The 21694-nt window shown below is 38.2% G+C and overlaps 1 pseudogene across 1 annotated transcript in view; it reads right to left on the reverse strand.

Moving 5' to 3' along the window:
* Positions 1-19691: 19691 nt before the first annotated feature.
* LOC147872923 (peroxisomal multifunctional enzyme type 2-like) overlaps positions 19692-21694 on the reverse strand; it is a 29131-nt pseudogene continuing 27128 nt past the window's right edge. Inside the window, exon 26 of the transcript XR_015536591.1 lies at positions 19692-20008. The product of XR_015536591.1 is annotated as a peroxisomal multifunctional enzyme type 2-like (transcript). The remainder of the gene's footprint in view (positions 20009-21694) is intronic.

The raw sequence follows: 21694 nt of genomic DNA on the forward strand, positions 1-21694 counted from the left end.
GAAATTTTAAAAAAATTAAAAACGACTGCAAATGGCGCGAAACGCGAAGAAAACTAAGAATTTTCGAAAAAATTTGAATTCAGCTAAGACAGGTGAGGCACAGCCCTAAACAAGCAGACAAGACTTGGGACAATAACTTCTCAAGACTTGGGACGAGTGACTTGTCAAGACTTGGGACAAGAACTTCTCAAGACTTGGGACAAGAACTTCTCAAGACTTGGGACAAGAACTTCTCAAGACTTGGGACGAGTGACTTCTCAAGACTTGGGACAAGTGACTTCTCAAGACTTGGGACAAGAACTTCTCAAGACTTGGGACAAGTGACTTCTCAAGACTTGGGACAAGAACTTCTCAAGACTTGGGACAAGAACTTCTCAAGACTTGGGACAAGTGACTTCTCAAGACTTGGGACAAGTGACTTCTCAAGACTTGGGACAAGAACTTCTCAAGACTTGGGACAAGGACTTCTCAAGACTTGGGAAAAAGTGATTTCTCAAGACTTGGGAGTCTAGTCCTGATAAGGATGGGACAGGTCAAATTTAGAAGGAAAAATTTTCAAATTTTTCGAAAAATCAAAAAACGCTGCAAACCTTCTGAAATGCGCACAAAACCAAAAATTTTCGGAATATTCGGAAAAAAATTAAAAGTTGAAATTTTTCAAAAATTCTTAGTTTTGTGCGCTTTTTGGACGATTTGCTACGTTTTTCGATTTTTTTAAATTTTTCGAAAAAATTGAAATTTCTCAAAGGGGTACCCCTTTGAGAATTTTCAAAAATTTTCGAAATTTTAAAAAAATTAAAAACGACTGCAAATGGCGCGAAACGCGAAGAAAACTAAGAATTTTCGAAAAAATTTGAATTCAGCTAAGACAGGTGAGGCACAGCCCTAAACAAGCAGACAAGACTTGGGACAATAACTTCTCAAGACTTGGGACGAGTGACTTGTCAAGACTTGGGACAAGAACTTCTCAAGACTTGGGACAAGAACTTCTCAAGACTTGGGACAAGAACTTCTCAAGACTTGGGACAAGAACTTCTCAAGACTTGGGACGAGTGACTTCTCAAGACTTGGGACAAGTGACTTCTCAAGACTTGGGACAAGAACTTCTCAAGACTTGGGACAAGTGACTTCTCAAGACTTGGGACAAGAACTTCTCAAGACTTGGGACAAGAACTTCTCAAGACTTGGGACAAGTGACTTCTCAAGACTTGGGACAAGTGACTTCTCAAGACTTGGGACAAGAACTTCTCAAGACTTGGGACAAGGACTTCTCAAGACTTGGGAAAAAGTGATTTCTCAAGACTTGGGAGTCTAGTCCTGATAAGGATGGGACAGGTCAAATTTAGAAGGAAAAATTTTCAAATTTTTCGAAAAATCAAAAAACGCTGCAAACCTTCTGAAATGCGCACAAAACCAAAAATTTTCGGAATATTCGGAAAAAAATTAAAAGTTGAAATTTTTCAAAAATTCTTAGTTTTGTGCGCTTTTTGGACGATTTGCCACGTTTTTCGATTTTTCGAAATTTTTCGAAAAAATTGAAATTTCTCAAAGGGGTACCCCTTTGAGAATTTTCAAAAATTTTCGAAATTTTAAAAAAATTAAAAACGACTGCAAATGGCGCGAAACGCGAAGAAAACTAAGAATTTTCGAAAAAATTTGAATTCAGCTAAGACAGGTGAGGCACAGCCCTAAACAAGCAGACAAGACTTGGGACAATAACTTCTCAAGACTTGGGACGAGTGACTTGTCAAGACTTGGGACAAGAACTTCTCAAGACTTGGGACAAGAACTTCTCAAGACTTGGGACAAGAACTTCTCAAGACTTGGGACGAGTGACTTCTCAAGACTTGGGACAAGTGACTTCTCAAGACTTGGGACAAGAACTTCTCAAGACTTGGGACAAGTGACTTCTCAAGACTTGGGACAAGAACTTCTCAAGACTTGGGACAAGAACTTCTCAAGACTTGGGACAAGTGACTTCTCAAGACTTGGGACAAGTGACTTCTCAAGACTTGGGACAAGAACTTCTCAAGACTTGGGACAAGGACTTCTCAAGACTTGGGAAAAAGTGATTTCTCAAGACTTGGGAGTCTAGTCCTGATAAGGATGGGACAGGTCAAATTTAGAAGGAAAAATTTTCAAATTTTTCGAAAAATCAAAAAACGCTGCAAACCTTCTGAAATGCGCACAAAACCAAAAATTTTCGGAATATTCGGAAAAAAATTAAAAGTTGAAATTTTTCAAAAATTCTTAGTTTTGTGCGCTTTTTGGACGATTTGCTACGTTTTTCGATTTTTTTAAATTTTTCGAAAAAATTGAAATTTCTCAAAGGGGTACCCCTTTGAGAATTTTCAAAAATTTTCGAAATTTTAAAAAAATTAAAAACGACTGCAAATGGCGCGAAACGCGAAGAAAACTAAGAATTTTCGAAAAAATTTGAATTCAGCTAAGACAGGTGAGGCACAGCCCTAAACAAGCAGACAAGACTTGGGACAATAACTTCTCAAGACTTGGGACGAGTGACTTGTCAAGACTTGGGACAAGAACTTCTCAAGACTTGGGACAAGAACTTCTCAAGACTTGGGACAAGAACTTCTCAAGACTTGGGACAAGAACTTCTCAAGACTTGGGACGAGTGACTTCTCAAGACTTGGGACAAGTGACTTCTCAAGACTTGGGACAAGAACTTCTCAAGACTTGGGACAAGTGACTTCTCAAGACTTGGGACAAGAACTTCTCAAGACTTGGGACAAGAACTTCTCAAGACTTGGGACAAGTGACTTCTCAAGACTTGGGACAAGTGACTTCTCAAGACTTGGGACAAGAACTTCTCAAGACTTGGGACAAGGACTTCTCAAGACTTGGGAAAAAGTGATTTCTCAAGACTTGGGAGTCTAGTCCTGATAAGGATGGGACAGGTCAAATTTAGAAGGAAAAATTTTCAAATTTTTCGAAAAATCAAAAAACGCTGCAAACCTTCTGAAATGCGCACAAAACCAAAAATTTTCGGAATATTCGGAAAAAAATTAAAAGTTGAAATTTTTCAAAAATTCTTAGTTTTGTGCGCTTTTTGGACGATTTGCTACGTTTTTCGATTTTTTTAAATTTTTCGAAAAAATTGAAATTTCTCAAAGGGGTACCCCTTTGAGAATTTTCAAAATTTTTCGAAATTTTAAAAAAATTAAAAACGACTGCAAATGGCGCGAAACGCGAAGAAAACTAAGAATTTTAAAAAAAATTTGAATTCAGCTAAGACAGGTGAGGCACAGCCCTAAACAAGCAGACAAGACTTGGGACAATAACTTCTCAAGACTTGGGACGAGTGACTTGTCAAGACTTAGGACAAGCACTTCTCAAGACTTGGGACAAGAACTTCTCAAGACTTGGGACAAGAACTTCTCAAGACTTGGGACAAGAACTTCTCAAGACTTGGGACAAGAACTTCTCAAGACTTGGGACGAGTGACTTCTCAAAACTTGGAACGAGTGACTTCTCAAGACTTGGGACAAGTGACTTCTCAAGACTTGGGACAAGAACTTCTCAAGACTTGGGACAAGGACTTCTCAAGACTTGGGACAAGTGACTTCTCAAGACTTGGGAGTCTAGTCCTGATAAGGATGGGACAGGTCAAATTTAGAAGGAAAAATTTTCAAATTTTTCGAAAAATCAAAAAACGCTGCAAACCTTCTGAAATGCGCACAAAACAAAAAATTTTCGGAATATTCGGGAAAAAATTAAAAGTTGAAATTTTTCAAAAATTCTTAGTTTTGTGCGCTTTTTGGACGATTTGCCACGTTTTTCGATTTTTCGAAATTTTTCGAAAAAATTGAAATTTCTCAAAGGGGTACCCCTTTGAGAATTTTCAAAAATTTTCGAAATTTTAAAAAAATTAAAAACGACTGCAAATGGCGCGAAACGCGAAGAAAACTAAGAATTTTCGAAAAAATTTGAATTCAGCTAAGACAGGTGAGTCACAGCCCTAAACAAGCAGACAAGACTTGGGACAATAACTTCTCAAGACTTGGGACGAGTGACTTGTCAAGACTTGGGACAAGCACTTCTCAATACTTGGGACAAGAACTTCTCAATACTTGGGACAAGAACTTCTCAAGACTTGGGACAAGAACTTCTCAAGACTTGGGACAAGTGACTTCTCAAGACTTGGGACAAGTGACTTCTCAAGACTTGGGACAAGAACTTCTCAAGACTTCGGACAAGTGACTTCTCAAGACTTGGGACAAGAACTTCTCAAGACTTGGGACAAGAACTTCTCAAGACTTGGGACAAGTGACTTCTCAAGACTTGGGACAAGTGACTTCTCAAGACTTGGGACAAGAACTTCTCAAGACTTGGGACAAGGACTTCTCAAGACTTGGGACAAGTGACTTCTCAAGACTTGGGAGTCTAGTCCTGATAAGGATGGGACAGGTCAAATTTAGAAGGAAAAATTTTCAAATTTTTCGAAAAATCAAAAAACGCTGCAAACCTTCTGAAATGCGCACAAAACCAAAAATTTTCGGAATATTCGGAAAAAAATTAAAAGTTGAAATTTTTCAAAAATTCTTAGTTTTGTGCGCTTTTTGGACGATTTGCTACGTTTTTCGATTTTTTTAAATTTTTCGAAAAAATTGAAATTTCTCAAAGGGGTACCCCTTTGAGAATTTTCAAAAATTTTCGAAATTTTAAAAAAATTAAAAACGACTGCAAATGGCGCGAAACGCGAAGAAAACTAAGAATTTTCAAAAAAAATTGAATTCAGCTAAGACAGGTGAGGCACAGCCCTAAACAAGCAGACAAGACTTGGGACAATAACTTCTCAAGACTTGGGACGAGTGACTTGTCAAGACTTAGGACAAGCACTTCTCAAGACTTGGGACAAGAACTTCTCAAGACTTGGGACAAGAACTTCTCAAGACTTGGGACAAGAACTTCTCAAGACTTGGGACGAGTGACTTCTCAAGACTTGGGACAAGTGACTTCTCAAGACTTGGGAGTCTAGTCCTGATAAGGATGGGACAGGTCAAATTTAGAAGGAAAAATTTTCAAATTTTTCGAAAAATCAAAAAACGCTGCAAACCTTCTGAAATGCGCACAAAACCAAAAATTTTCGGAATATTCGGAAAAAAATTAAAAGTTGAAATTTTTCAAAAATTCTTAGTTTTGTGCGCTTTTTGGACGATTTGCCACGTTTTTCGATTTTTCGAAATTTTTCGAAAAAATTGAAATTTCTCAAAGGGGTACCCCTTTGAGAATTTTCAAAAATTTTCGAAATTTTAAAAAAATTAAAAACGACTGCAAATGGCGCGAAACGCGAAGAAAACTAAGAATTTTCGAAAAAATTTGAATTCAGCTAAGACAGGTGAGGCACAGCCCTAAACAAGCAGACAAGACTTGGGACAATAACTTCTCAAGACTTGGGACGAGTGACTTGTCAAGACTTGGGACAAGCACTTCTCAATACTTGGGACAAGAACTTCTCAAGACTTGGGACAAGAACTTCTCAAGACTTGGGACAAGAACTTCTCAAGACTTGGGACGAGTGACTTCTCAAGACTTGGGACAAGTGACTTCTCAAGACTTGGGACAAGAACTTCTCAAGACTTGGGACAAGTGACTTCTCAAGACTTGGGACAAGAACTTCTCAAGACTTGGGACAAGAACTTCTCAAGACTTGGGACAAGTGACTTCTCAAGACTTGGGACAAGTGACTTCTCAAGACTTGGGACAAGAACTTCTCAAGACTTGGGACAAGGACTTCTCAAGACTTGGGACAAGTGACTTCTCAAGACTTGGGAGTCTAGTCCTGATAAGGATGGGACAGGTCAAATTTAGAAGGAAAAATTTTCAAATTTTTCGAAAAATCAAAAAACGCTGCAAACCTTCTGAAATGCGCACAAAACCAAAAATTTTCGGAATATTCGGAAAAAAATTGAAAGTTGAAATTTTTCAAAAATTCTTAGTTTTGTGCGCTTTTTGGACGATTTGCCACGTTTTTCGTTTTTTCGAAATTTTTCGAAAAAATTGAAATTTCTCAAAGGGGTACCCCTTTGAGAATTTTCAAAAATTTTCGAAATTTTAAAAAAATTAAAAACGACTGCAAATGGCGCGAAACGCGAAGAAAACTAAGAATTTTCGAAAAAATTTGAATTCAGCTAAGACAGGTGAGGCACAGCCCTAAACAAGCAGACAAGACTTGGGACAATAACTTCTCAAGACTTGGGACTTGTCAAGACTTAGGACAAGTGACTTCTCAAGACTTGGGACAAGAACTTCTCAAGACTTGGGACAAGAACTTCTCAAGACTTGGGACAAGAACTTCTCAAGACTTGGGACGAGTGACTTCTCAAGACTTAGGACAAGTGACTTCTCAAGACTTGGGACAAGAACTTCTCAAGACTTGGGACAAGTGACTTCTCAAGACTTGGGACAAGAACTTCTCAAGACTTGGGACGAGTGACTTCTCAAAACTTGGAACGAGTGACTTCTCAAGACTTGGGACAAGTGACTTCTCAAGACTTGGGACAAGTGACTTCTCAAGACTTGGGACAAGAACTTCTCAAGACTTGGGACAAGTGACTTCTCAAGACTTGGGACAAGAACTTCTCAAGACTTGGGACAAGAACTTCTCAAGACTTGGGACAAGTGACTTCTCAAGACTTGGGACAAGTGACTTCTCAAGACTTGGGACAAGAACTTCTCAAGACTTGGGACAAGGACTTCTCAAGACTTGGGAAAAAGTGATTTCTCAAGACTTGGGAGTCTAGTCCTGATAAGGATGGGACAGGTCAAATTTAGAAGGAAAAATTTTCAAATTTTTCGAAAAATCAAAAAACGCTGCAAACCTTCTGAAATGCGCACAAAACCAAAAATTTTCGGAATATTCGGAAAAAAATTAAAAGTTGAAATTTTTCAAAAATTCTTAGTTTTGTGCGCTTTTTGGACGATTTGCTACGTTTTTCGATTTTTTTAAATTTTTCGAAAAAATTGAAATTTCTCAAAGGGGTACCCCTTTGAGAATTTTCAAAATTTTTCGAAATTTTAAAAAAATTAAAAACGACTGCAAATGGCGCGAAACGCGAAGAAAACTAAGAATTTTCAAAAAAATTTGAATTCAGCTAAGACAGGTGAGGCACAGCCCTAAACAAGCAGACAAGACTTGGGACAATAACTTCTCAAGACTTGGGACGAGTGACTTGTCAAGACTTAGGACAAGCACTTCTCAAGACTTGGGACAAGAACTTCTCAAGACTTGGGACAAGAACTTCTCAAGACTTGGGACAAGAACTTCTCAAGACTTGGGACAAGAACTTCTCAAGACTTGGGACGAGTGACTTCTCAAAACTTGGAACGAGTGACTTCTCAAGACTTGGGACAAGTGACTTCTCAAGACTTGGGACAAGAACTTCTCAAGACTTGGGACAAGGACTTCTCAAGACTTGGGACAAGTGACTTCTCAAGACTTGGGAGTCTAGTCCTGATAAGGATGGGACAGGTCAAATTTAGAAGGAAAAATTTTCAAATTTTTCGAAAAATCAAAAAACGCTGCAAACCTTCTGAAATGCGCACAAAACAAAAAAATTTCGGAATATTCGGGAAAAAATTAAAAGTTGAAATTTTTCAAAAATTCTTAGTTTTGTGCGCTTTTTGGACGATTTGCCACGTTTTTCGATTTTTCGAAATTTTTCGAAAAAATTGAAATTTCTCAAAGGGGTACCCCTTTGAGAATTTTCAAAAATTTTCGAAATTTTAAAAAAATTAAAAACGACTGCAAATGGCGCGAAACGCGAAGAAAACTAAGAATTTTCGAAAAAATTTGAATTCAGCTAAGACAGGTGAGTCACAGCCCTAAACAAGCAGACAAGACTTGGGACAATAACTTCTCAAGACTTGGGACGAGTGACTTGTCAAGACTTGGGACAAGCACTTCTCAATACTTGGGACAAGAACTTCTCAATACTTGGGACAAGAACTTCTCAAGACTTGGGACAAGAACTTCTCAAGACTTGGGACAAGTGACTTCTCAAGACTTGGGACAAGTGACTTCTCAAGACTTGGGACAAGAACTTCTCAAGACTTGGGACAAGTGACTTCTCAAGACTTGGGACAAGAACTTCTCAAGACTTGGGACAAGAACTTCTCAAGACTTGGGACAAGTGACTTCTCAAGACTTGGGACAAGTGACTTCTCAAGACTTGGGACAAGAACTTCTCAAGACTTGGGACAAGGACTTCTCAAGACTTGGGACAAGTGACTTCTCAAGACTTGGGAGTCTAGTCCTGATAAGGATGGGACAGGTCAAATTTAGAAGGAAAAATTTTCAAATTTTTCGAAAAATCAAAAAACGCTGCAAACCTTCTGAAATGCGCACAAAACCAAAAATTTTCGGAATATTCGGAAAAAAATTAAAAGTTGAAATTTTTCAAAAATTCTTAGTTTTGTGCGCTTTTTGGACGATTTGCTACGTTTTTCGATTTTTTTAAATTTTTCGAAAAAATTGAAATTTCTCAAAGGGGTACCCCTTTGAGAATTTTCAAAAATTTTCGAAATTTTAAAAAAATTAAAAACGACTGCAAATGGCGCGAAACGCGAAGAAAACTAAGAATTTTCAAAAAAAATTGAATTCAGCTAAGACAGGTGAGGCACAGCCCTAAACAAGCAGACAAGACTTGGGACAATAACTTCTCAAGACTTGGGACGAGTGACTTGTCAAGACTTAGGACAAGCACTTCTCAATACTTGGGACAAGAACTTCTCAAGACTTGGGACAAGAACTTCTCAAGACTTGGGACAAGAACTTCTCAAGACTTGGGACGAGTGACTTCTCAAGACTTGGGACAAGTGACTTCTCAAGACTTGGGACAAGTGACTTCTCAAGACTTGGGACAAGAACTTCTCAAGACTTGGGACAAGAACTTCTCAAGACTTGGGACAAGAACTTCTCAAGACTTGGGACAAGAACTTCTCAAGACTTGGGACGAGTGACTTCTCAAAACTTGGAACGAGTGACTTCTCAAGACTTGGGACAAGTGACTTCTCAAGACTTGGGACAAGAACTTCTCAAGACGTGGGACAAGGACTTCTCAAGACTTGGGACAAGTGACTTCTCAAGACTTGGGAGTCTAGTCCTGATAAGGATGGGACAGGTCAAATTTAGAAGGAAAAATTTTCAAATTTTTCGAAAAATCAAAAAACGCTGCAAACCTTCTGAAATGCGCACAAAACAAAAAATTTTCGGAATATTCGGGAAAAAATTAAAAGTTGAAATTTTTCAAAAATTCTTAGTTTTGTGCGCTTTTTGGACGATTTGCCACGTTTTTCGATTTTTCGAAATTTTTCGAAAAAATTGAAATTTCTCAAAGGGGTACCCCTTTGAGAATTTTCAAAAATTTTCGAAATTTTAAAAAAATTAAAAACGACTGCAAATGGCGCGAAACGCGAAGAAAACTAAGAATTTTCGAAAAAATTTGAATTCAGCTAAGACAGGTGAGTCACAGCCCTAAACAAGCAGACAAGACTTGGGACAATAACTTCTCAAGACTTGGGAAGAGTGACTTGTCAAGACTTGGGACAAGCACTTCTCAATACTTGGGACAAGAACTTCTCAAGACTTGGGACAAGAACTTCTCAAGACTTGGGACAAGAACTTCTCAAGACTTGGGACAAGTGACTTCTCAAGACTTGGGACAAGTGACTTCTCAAGACTTGGGACAAGAACTTCTCAAGACTTGGGACAAGTGACTTCTCAAGACTTGGGACAAGAACTTCTCAAGACTTGGGACAAGAACTTCTCAAGACTTGGGACAAGTGACTTCTCAAGACTTGGGACAAGTGACTTCTTAAGACTTGGGACAAGAACTTCTCAAGACTTGGGACAAGGACTTCTCAAGACTTGGGACAAGTGACTTCTCAAGACTTGGGAGTCTAGTCCTGATAAGGATGGGACAGGTCAAATTTAGAAGGAAAAATTTTCAAATTTTTCGAAAAATCAAAAAACGCTGCAAACCTTCTGAAATGCGCACAAAACCAAAAATTTTCGGAATATTCGGAAAAAAATTAAAAGTTGAAATTTTTCAAAAATTCTTAGTTTTGTGCGCTTTTTGGACGATTTGCTACGTTTTTCGATTTTTTTAAATTTTTCGAAAAAATTGAAATTTCTCAAAGGGGTACCCCTTTGAGAATTTTCAAAAATTTTCGAAATTTTAAAAAAATTAAAAACGACTGCAAATGGCGCGAAACGCGAAGAAAACTAAGAATTTTCAAAAAAAATTGAATTCAGCTAAGACAGGTGAGGCACAGCCCTAAACAAGCAGACAAGACTTGGGACAATAACTTCTCAAGACTTGGGACGAGTGACTTGTCAAGACTTAGGACAAGCACTTCTCAAGACTTGGGACAAGAACTTCTCAAGACTTGGGACAAGAACTTCTCAAGACTTGGGACAAGAACTTCTCAAGACTTGGGACGAGTGACTTCTCAAGACTTGGGACAAGTGACTTCTCAAGACTTGGGAGTCTAGTCCTGATAAGGATGGGACAGGTCAAATTTAGAAGGAAAAATTTTCAAATTTTTCGAAAAATCAAAAAACGCTGCAAACCTTCTGAAATGCGCACAAAACCAAAAATTTTCGGAATATTCGGAAAAAAATTAAAAGTTGAAATTTTTCAAAAATTCTTAGTTTTGTGCGCTTTTTGGACGATTTGCCACGTTTTTCGATTTTTCGAAATTTTTCGAAAAAATTGAAATTTCTCAAAGGGGTACCCCTTTGAGAATTTTCAAAAATTTTCGAAATTTTAAAAAAATTAAAAACGACTGCAAATGGCGCGAAACGCGAAGAAAACTAAGAATTTTCGAAAAAATTTGAATTCAGCTAAGACAGGTGAGGCACAGCCCTAAACAAGCAGACAAGACTTGGGACAATAACTTCTCAAGACTTGGGACGAGTGACTTGTCAAGACTTGGGACAAGCACTTCTCAATACTTGGGACAAGAACTTCTCAAGACTTGGGACAAGAACTTCTCAAGACTTGGGACAAGAACTTCTCAAGACTTGGGACGAGTGACTTCTCAAGACTTGGGACAAGTGACTTCTCAAGACTTGGGACAAGAACTTCTCAAGACTTGGGACAAGTGACTTCTCAAGACTTGGGACAAGAACTTCTCAAGACTTGGGACAAGAACTTCTCAAGACTTGGGACAAGTGACTTCTCAAGACTTGGGACAAGTGACTTCTCAAGACTTGGGACAAGAACTTCTCAAGACTTGGGACAAGGACTTCTCAAGACTTGGGACAAGTGACTTCTCAAGACTTGGGAGTCTAGTCCTGATAAGGATGGGACAGGTCAAATTTAGAAGGAAAAATTTTCAAATTTTTCGAAAAATCAAAAAACGCTGCAAACCTTCTGAAATGCGCACAAAACCAAAAATTTTCGGAATATTCGGAAAAAAATTGAAAGTTGAAATTTTTCAAAAATTCTTAGTTTTGTGCGCTTTTTGGACGATTTGCCACGTTTTTCGATTTTTCGAAATTTTTCGAAAAAATTGAAATTTCTCAAAGGGGTACCCCTTTGAGAATTTTCAAAAATTTTCGAAATTTTAAAAAAATTAAAAACGACTGCAAATGGCGCGAAACGCGAAGAAAACTAAGAATTTTCGAAAAAATTTGAATTCAGCTAAGACAGGTGAGGCACAGCCCTAAACAAGCAGACAAGACTTGGGACAATAACTTCTCAAGACTTGGGACTTGTCAAGACTTAGGACAAGTGACTTCTCAAGACTTGGGACAAGAACTTCTCAAGACTTGGGACAAGAACTTCTCAAGACTTGGGACAAGAACTTCTCAAGACTTGGGACGAGTGACTTCTCAAGACTTAGGACAAGTGACTTCTCAAGACTTGGGACAAGAACTTCTCAAGACTTGGGACAAGTGACTTCTCAAGACTTGGGACAAGAACTTCTCAAGACTTGGGACGAGTGACTTCTCAAAACTTGGAACGAGTGACTTCTCAAGACTTGGGACAAGTGACTTCTCAAGACTTGGGACAAGAACTTCTCAAGACTTGGGACAAGGACTTCTCAAGACTTGGGACAAGTGACTTCTCAAGACTTGGGAGTCTAGTCCTGATAAGGATGGGACAGGTCAAATTTAGAAGGAAAAATTTTCAAATTTTTCGAAAAATCAAAAAACGCTGCAAACCTTCTGAAATGCGCACAAAACCAAAAATTTTCGGAATATTCGGAAAAAAATTAAAAGTTGAAATTTTTCAAAAATTCTTAGTTTTGTGCGCTTTTTGGACGATTTGCCACGTTTTTCGATTTTTCGAAATTTTTCGAAAAAATTGAAATTTCTCAAAGGGGTACCCCTTTGAGAATTTTCAAAAATTTTCGAAATTTTAAAAAAATTAAAAACGACTGCAAATGGCGCGAAACGCGAAGAAAACTAAGAATTTTCGAAAAAATTTGAATTCAGCTAAGACAGGTGAGTCACAGCCCTAAACAAGCAGACAAGACTTGGGACAATAACTTCTCAAGACTTGGGACGAGTGACTTGTCAAGACTTGGGACAAGCACTTCTCAATACTTGGGACAAGAACTTCTCAAGACTTGGGACAAGAACTTCTCAAGACTTGGGACAAGAACTTCTCAAGACTTGGGACAAGTGACTTCTCAAGACTTGGGACAAGTGACTTCTCAAGACTTGGGACAAGAACTTCTCAAGACTTGGGACAAGTGACTTCTCAAGACTTGGGACAAGAACTTCTCAAGACTTGGGACAAGAACTTCTCAAGACTTGGGACAAGTGACTTCTCAAGACTTGGGACAAGTGACTTCTTAAGACTTGGGACAAGAACTTCTCAAGACTTGGGACAAGGACTTCTCAAGACTTGGGACAAGTGACTTCTCAAGACTTGGGAGTCTAGTCCTGATAAGGATGGGACAGGTCAAATTTAGAAGGAAAAATTTTCAAATTTTTCGAAAAATCAAAAAACGCTGCAAACCTTCTGAAATGCGCACAAAACCAAAAATTTTCGGAATATTCGGAAAAAAATTAAAAGTTGAAATTTTTCAAAAATTCTTAGTTTTGTGCGCTTTTTGGACGATTTGCTACGTTTTTCGATTTTTTTAAATTTTTCGAAAAAATTGAAATTTCTCAAAGGGGTACCCCTTTGAGAATTTTCAAAAATTTTCGAAATTTTAAAAAAATTAAAAACGACTGCAAATGGCGCGAAACGCGAAGAAAACTAAGAATTTTCAAAAAAAATTGAATTCAGCTAAGACAGGTGAGGCACAGCCCTAAACAAGCAGACAAGACTTGGGACAATAACTTCTCAAGACTTGGGACGAGTGACTTGTCAAGACTTAGGACAAGCACTTCTCAAGACTTGGGACAAGAACTTCTCAAGACTTGGGACAAGAACTTCTCAAGACTTGGGACAAGAACTTCTCAAGACTTGGGACGAGTGACTTCTCAAGACTTGGGACAAGTGACTTCTCAAGACTTGGGAGTCTAGTCCTGATAAGGATGGGACAGGTCAAATTTAGAAGGAAAAATTTTCAAATTTTTCGAAAAATCAAAAAACGCTGCAAACCTTCTGAAATGCGCACAAAACCAAAAATTTTCGGAATATTCGGAAAAAAATTAAAAGTTGAAATTTTTCAAAAATTCTTAGTTTTGTGCGCTTTTTGGACGATTTGCCACGTTTTTCGATTTTTCGAAATTTTTCGAAAAAATTGAAATTTCTCAAAGGGGTACCCCTTTGAGAATTTTCAAAAATTTTCGAAATTTTAAAAAAATTAAAAACGACTGCAAATGGCGCGAAACGCGAAGAAAACTAAGAATTTTCGAAAAAATTTGAATTCAGCTAAGACAGGTGAGGCACAGCCCTAAACAAGCAGACAAGACTTGGGACAATAACTTCTCAAGACTTGGGACGAGTGACTTGTCAAGACTTGGGACAAGCACTTCTCAATACTTGGGACAAGAACTTCTCAAGACTTGGGACAAGAACTTCTCAAGACTTGGGACAAGAACTTCTCAAGACTTGGGACGAGTGACTTCTCAAGACTTGGGACAAGTGACTTCTCAAGACTTGGGACAAGAACTTCTCAAGACTTGGGACAAGTGACTTCTCAAGACTTGGGACAAGAACTTCTCAAGACTTGGGACAAGAACTTCTCAAGACTTGGGACAAGTGACTTCTCAAGACTTGGGACAAGTGACTTCTCAAGACTTGGGACAAGAACTTCTCAAGACTTGGGACAAGGACTTCTCAAGACTTGGGACAAGTGACTTCTCAAGACTTGGGAGTCTAGTCCTGATAAGGATGGGACAGGTCAAATTTAGAAGGAAAAATTTTCAAATTTTTCGAAAAATCAAAAAACGCTGCAAACCTTCTGAAATGCGCACAAAACCAAAAATTTTCGGAATATTCGGAAAAAAATTGAAAGTTGAAATTTTTCAAAAATTCTTAGTTTTGTGCGCTTTTTGGACGATTTGCCACGTTTTTCGATTTTTCGAAATTTTTCGAAAAAATTGAAATTTCTCAAAGGGGTACCCCTTTGAGAATTTTCAAAAATTTTCGAAATTTTAAAAAAATTAAAAACGACTGCAAATGGCGCGAAACGCGAAGAAAACTAAGAATTTTCGAAAAAATTTGAATTCAGCTAAGACAGGTGAGGCACAGCCCTAAACAAGCAGACAAGACTTGGGACAATAACTTCTCAAGACTTGGGACTTGTCAAGACTTAGGACAAGTGACTTCTCAAGACTTGGGACAAGAACTTCTCAAGACTTGGGACAAGAACTTCTCAAGACTTGGGACAAGAACTTCTCAAGACTTGGGACGAGTGACTTCTCAAGACTTAGGACAAGTGACTTCTCAAGACTTGGGACAAGAACTTCTCAAGACTTGGGACAAGTGACTTCTCAAGACTTGGGACAAGAACTTCTCAAGACTTGGGACGAGTGACTTCTCAAAACTTGGAACGAGTGACTTCTCAAGACTTGGGACAAGTGACTTCTCAAGACTTGGGACAAGAACTTCTCAAGACTTGGGACAAGGACTTCTCAAGACTTGGGACAAGTGACTTCTCAAGACTTGGGAGTCTAGTCCTGATAAGGATGGGACAGGTCAAATTTAGAAGGAAAAATTTTCAAATTTTTCGAAAAATCAAAAAACGCTGCAAACCTTCTGAAATGCGCACAAAACCAAAAATTTTCGGAATATTCGGAAAAAAATTAAAAGTTGAAATTTTTCAAAAACTCTTAGTTTTGTGCGCTTTTTGGACGATTTGCCACGTTTTTCGATTTTTCGAAATTTTTCGAAAAAATTGAAATTTCTCAAAGGGGTACCCCTTTGAGAATTTTCAAAAATTTTCGAAATTTTAAAAAAATTAAAAACGACTGCAAATGGCGCGAAACGCGAAGAAAACTAAGAATTTTCGAAAAAATTTGAATTCAGCTAAGACAGGTGAGGCACAGCCCTAAACAAGCAGACAAGACTTGGGACAATAACTTCTCAAGACTTGGGACGAGTGACTTGTCAAGACTTGGGACAAGAACTTCTCAAGACTTGGGACAAGAACTTCTCAAGACTTGGGACAAGAACTTCTCAAGACTTGGGACAAGAACTTCTCAAGACTTGGGACGAGTGACTTCTCAAGACTTGGGACAAGTGACTTCTCAAGACTTGGGACAAGAACTTCTCAAGACTTGGGACAAGTGACTTCTCAAGACTTGGGACAAGAACTTCTCAAGACTTGGGACAAGAACTTCTCAAGACTTGGGACAAGTGACTTCTCAAGACTTGGGACAAGTGACTTCTCAAAACTTGGGACAAGAACTTCTCAAGACTTGGGACAAGGACTTCTCAACACTTGGGACAAGTGACTTCTCAAGACTTGGGAGTCTAGTCCTGATAAGGATGGGACAGGTCAAATTTAGAAGGAAAAATTTTCAAATTTTTCGAAAAATCAAAAAACGCTGCAAACCTTCTGAAATGCGCACAAAACCAAAAATTTTCGGAATATTCGGAAAAAAATTAAAAGTTGAAATTTTTCAAAAATTCTTAGTTTTGTGCGCTTTTTGGACGATTTGCCACGTTTTTCGATTTTTCGAAATTTTTCGAAAAAATTGAAATTTCTCAAAGGGGTACCCCTTTGAGAATTTTCAAAAATTTTCGAAATTTTAAAAAAATTAAAAACGACTGCAAATGGCGCGAAACGCGAAGAAAACTAAGAATTTTCGAAAAAATTTGAATTCAGCTAAGACAGGTGAGGCACAGCCCTAAACAAGCAGACAAGACTTGGGACAATAACTTCTCAAGACTTGGGACGAGTGACTTGTCAAGACTTGGGACAAGAACTTCTCAAGACTTGGGACAAGAACTTCTCAAGACTTGGGACAAGAACTTCTCAAGACTTGGGACGAGTGACTTCTCAAGACTTGGGACAAGTGACTTCTCAAGACTTGGGACAAGAACTTCTCAAGACTTGGGACAAGTGACTTCTCAAGACTTGGGACAAGAACTTCTCAAGACTTGGGACAAGAACTTCTCAAGACTTGGGACAAGAACTTCTCAAGACTTGGGACAAGAACTTCTCAAGACTTGGGACAAGAACTTCTCAAGACTTGGGACAAGGACTTCTCAAGACTTGGGAAAAAGTGATTTCTCAAGACTTGGGAGTCTAGTCCTGATAAGGATGGGACAGGTCAAATTTAGAAGGAAAAATTTTCAAATTTTTCGAAAAATCAAAAAACGCTGCAAACCTTCTGAAATGCGCACAAAACCAAAAATTTTCGGAATATTCGGAAAAAAATTAAAAGTTGAAATTTTTCAAAAATTCTTAGTTTTGTGCGCTTTTTGGACGATTTGCTACGTTTTTCGATTTTTTTAAATTTTTCGAAAAAATTGAAATTTCTCAAAGGGGCACCCCTTTGAGAATTTTCAAAAATTTTCGAAATTTTAAAAAAATTAAAAACGACTGCAAATGGCGCGAAACGCGAAGAAAACTAAGAATTTTCGAAAAAATTTGAATTCAGCTAAGACAGGTGAGGCACAGCCCTAAACAAGCAGACAAGACTTGGGACAATAACTTCTCAAGACTTGGGACGAGTGACTTGTCAAGACTTGGGACAAGAACTTCTCAAGACTTGGGACAAGAACTTCTCAAGACTTGGGACAAGAACTTCTCAAGACTTGGGACGAGTGACTTCTCAAGACTTGGGACAAGTGACTTCTCAAGACTTGGGACAAGAACTTCTCAAGACTTGGGACAAGTGACTTCTCAAGACTTGGGACAAGAACTTCTCAAGACTTGGGACAAGAACTTCTCAAGACTTGGGACAAGAACTTCTCAAGACTTGGGACAAGAACTTCTCAAGACTTGGGACAAGAACTTCTCAAGACTTGGGACAAGGACTTCTCAAGACTTGGGAAAAAGTGATTTCTCAAGACTTGGGAGTCTAGTCCTGATAAGGATGGGACAGGTCAAATTTAGAAGGAAAAATTTTCAAATTTTTCGAAAAATCAAAAAACGCTGCAAACCTTCTGAAATGCGCACAAAACCAAAAATTTTCGGAATATTCGGAAAAAAATTAAAAGTTGAAATTTTTCAAAAATTCTTAGTTTTGTGCGCTTTTTGGACGATTTGCTACGTTTTTCGATTTTTTTAAATTTTTCGAAAAAATTGAAATTTCTCAAAGGGGCACCCCTTTGAGAATTTTCAAAAATTTTCGAAATTTTAAAAAAATTAAAAACGACTGCAAATGGCGCGAAACGCGAAGAAAACTAAGAATTTTCGAAAAAATTTGAATTCAGCTAAGACAGGTGAGGCACAGCCCTAAACAAGCAGACAAGACTTGGGACAATAACTTCTCAAGACTTGGGACTTGTCAAGACTTAGGACAAGTGACTTCTCAAGACTTGGGACAAGAACTTCTCAAGACTTGGGACAAGAACTTCTCAAGACTTGGGACAAGAACTTCTCAAGACTTGGGACGAGTGACTTCTCAAGACTTAGGACAAGTGACTTCTCAAGACTTGGGACAAGAACTTCTCAAGACTTGGGACAAGTGACTTCTCAAGACTTGGGACAAGAACTTCTCAAGACTTGGGACGAGTGACTTCTCAAAACTTGGAACGAGTGACTTCTCAAGACTTGGGACAAGTGACTTCTCAAGACTTGGGACAAGAACTTCTCAAGACTTGGGACAAGGACTTCTCAAGACTTGGGACAAGTGACTTCTCAAGACTTGGGAGTCTAGTCCTGATAAGGATGGGACAGGTCAAATTTAGAAGGAAAAATTTTCAAATTTTTCGAAAAATCAAAAAACGCTGCAAACCTTCTGAAATGCGCACAAAACCAAAAATTTTCGGAATATTCGGAAAAAAATTAAAAGTTGAAATTTTTCAAAAATTCTTAGTTTTGTGCGCTTTTTGGACGATTTGCCACGTTTTTCGATTTTTCGAAATTTTTCGAAAAAATTGAAATTTCTCAAAGGGGTACCCCTTTGAGAATTTTCAAAAATTTTCGAAATTTTAAAAAAATTAAAAACGACTGCAAATGGCGCGAAACGCGAAGAAAACTAAGAATTTTCGAAAAAATTTGAATTCAGCTAAGACAGGTGAGGCACAGCCCTAAACAAGCAGACAAGACTTGGGACAATAACTTCTCAAGACTTGGGACGAGTGACTTGTCAAGACTTGGGACAAGAACTTCTCAAGACTTGGGACAAGAACTTCTCAAGACTTGGGACAAGAACTTCTCAAGACTTGGGACAAGAACTTCTCAAGACTTGGGACAAGAACTTCTCAAGACTTGGGACGAGTGACTTCTCAAGACTTGGGACAAGTGACTTCTCAAGACTTGGGACAAGAACTTCTCAAGACTTGGGACAAGTGACTTCTCAAGACTTGGGACAAGAACTTCTCAAGACTTGGGACAAGAACTTCTCAAGACTTGGGACAAGTGACTTCTCAAGACTTGGGACAAGTGACTTCTCAAGACTTGGGACAAGAACTTCTCAAGACTTGGGACAAGGACTTCTCAAGACTTGGGACAAGTGACTTCTCAAGACTTGGGAGTCTAGTCCTGATAAGGATGGGACAGGTCAAATTTAGAAGGAAAAATTTTCAAATTTTTCGAAAAATCAAAAAACGCTGCAAACCTTCTGAAATGCGCACAAAACCAAAAATTTTCGGAATATTCGGAAAAAAATTAAAAGTTGAAATTTTTCAAAAATTCTTAGTTTTGTGCGCTTTTTGGACGATTTGCCACGTTTTTCGATTTTTCGAAATTTTTCGAAAAAATTGAAATTTCTCAAAGGGGTACCCCTTTGAGAATTTTCAAAAATTTTTGTGTATTATTTGGTGTCCATATCTTATTTGTCCAGAGAAAAGAAAATTTGGCTTTGTTAATTGGTTGGCGCCCGCCACGATCTCATAAACTCTGAAATGTGCCCTTGGGCAAAAAAAGGTTGGGGACCACTGACGTAAGGCAATACATGCCAAACATTACCATCAGTGCGTTTGGTGTAATCACGCACGTCTGCTGATATCGAAGTTTCAACGTTCCTACGTGCGGACATCCGTATATCCCATGTACACATAAGATAGAGATTAAATACATTTCTTTTGTACATTCATGTATGTCTGATGGTACTCATGTTGATATGGGTTGCCATTATCCACACATTGAAGGCAGATTCAGATTTATTTATGACGGATTTTGCTCGACTGTCTTAACTACCACGCACCGTGGGACATAGCCGCAGAGCTCGACCGTCCATGTACGACGCAGTGCGAAGAATGAATCAATAAGAGAAGGGGGGGAACTCCAAATTAAAATATAAATAAACATCAGCAGCTTACCGTGTCTCGTTTGTGTGCGGTGTGCGGTAGTTGGCTGCCTGAGTCAAAGTCACACGGTGCGTGATATCTGACTGGCTAACTTCTTCGGTGCGTGCTACTTTCCGCGTTGCCTGACAGCACAAGTCCCTCGGCGATACCGACTACATAAGAATAAAATTAAGAATATATATACGCATGTGTATATAAATATGGATATATATTTTTGAGAGAATAAGAAATTTGGGTAGAATCAAAAAAGAGTAAAAACATAATATAATAAGAAATCACATAAAGTACGTTGCCGTGGGTTCTGTGTGCGCGCGCGAGTGCGGTGCATGCTACTTGGTCGGTCGAGTTCCGAGTCAATGTCCGGCGGTGCGTCGTAGTCAGCAGGTCCCGTTCTGAGGCAAAGTCAGACGGCGCGCGGTAGTTTTCTGTTTTGCTTGGCACCAAACCCCCAGACAATAAATCAAAAGGAAATGACAAAACTCCAGAATAACGTACTTGCGAATGTCTGCTGGTTAGGTAACTAAGAAATCAATCATATAACCAGCAGACAGTTCATAGTCACCAAGTTTGTGCAAACGTAAGACATGCGAAACAACACTGATAAATGTCAAATCACAATTTATAATAAGATGATAAAATATTTAAAATATCATTTCTCGTTCCGCATCGAATGATCGATTTAGAAATTGGAACGTCTCTTACGACATGTTTCGGTTATATTTAACCGTCTTCAGGTATAAATTAGATTGGTAAATTTAAAACTCGAATTACAATCCTTTACAATGTTATGCAGTTTATGGAAGATGTTCTTATCAGAATTACTCTTATATATTAGAACGAAGGTATTGTTTTTTATATGGCGTGGTTCATCTGATGTTCATTATTAGTCTGTAAAGCAATGATTTAAAGAAAACATTAATAAATATGGAGTAATATAGAAAACAAAATGATGGAAGTAAATAAATGATAAAATCAACATAAAATGCATCAGCTTGAGACTGGGAACAAGCTATAGGGGAAAATAAATCCAAAAACGTAACCAGATTAGAAGTGGTGGATTTGGATTTACTAAAACCATGTTGACAAGGGATTCATTTAGAATTAAAATTATAAGAAACATGGTATGTACAATAATTTCAAATATTTTGGAAACATTATTAATTATGGTAGTAGGTCTATAGTTTATAACAGAAACAGTTTTGTCTTCTTTTTTTAAAAATAGAACAATAGCTGCTTGTTTCCACAAAGTGGGAAATTGTTGCTGAGAGAAGCTAAAATTGAAAATAAATTTAAGAATAGTAGCAAGGATTTCAGGACCCTTAATAATAACTTGGTATACCATCTAGTGCAACGCTTTATAGCATTACGAATATGTCTGCGTTTGCGGGTAATATTTTCTTTGCGATATGGGAATGAAATAAAAGTAACGAAATGGATATATGGCTTTTATTTAGCACAACAAATATACAGCCACCTACAGATGCACCCGATGCACCCTAGTCAAACAATATCTATGCCACTGAACTGGTAGCTAGCTAAGAACACAGACAAGCCAAATCAACTCATCCACATGAGAAAGTACCCTGCTTTGGACGCAACCAAACCCAACAAACCTAAGTTACTAAGGACGTATGCTGTTACGGACACAGCCTAGCCCAACCAACCTGAAGCGGATTAGACGAACGAATGAAGACAACTGTGGACGCAGCCTAGCCCAACTAAATAAAGCGTATGCAGTAGTATCCCGTTTCGGACGCAGCCATCTCCCAGTAATCTGTTTCGTACGCGGTTTACGGAAAATAACTCTGCTTCGAGCAAAGCCTTGCCTAACCAACATA

Source organism: Zootermopsis nevadensis, unplaced genomic scaffold, assembly GCF_977971745.1.
Source record: "Zootermopsis nevadensis isolate Lab colony 2312 unplaced genomic scaffold, Znev_1.0 Znev_ptg000022l, whole genome shotgun sequence".
NCBI classification, from domain to species: domain Eukaryota; kingdom Metazoa; phylum Arthropoda; class Insecta; order Blattodea; family Termopsidae; genus Zootermopsis; species Zootermopsis nevadensis.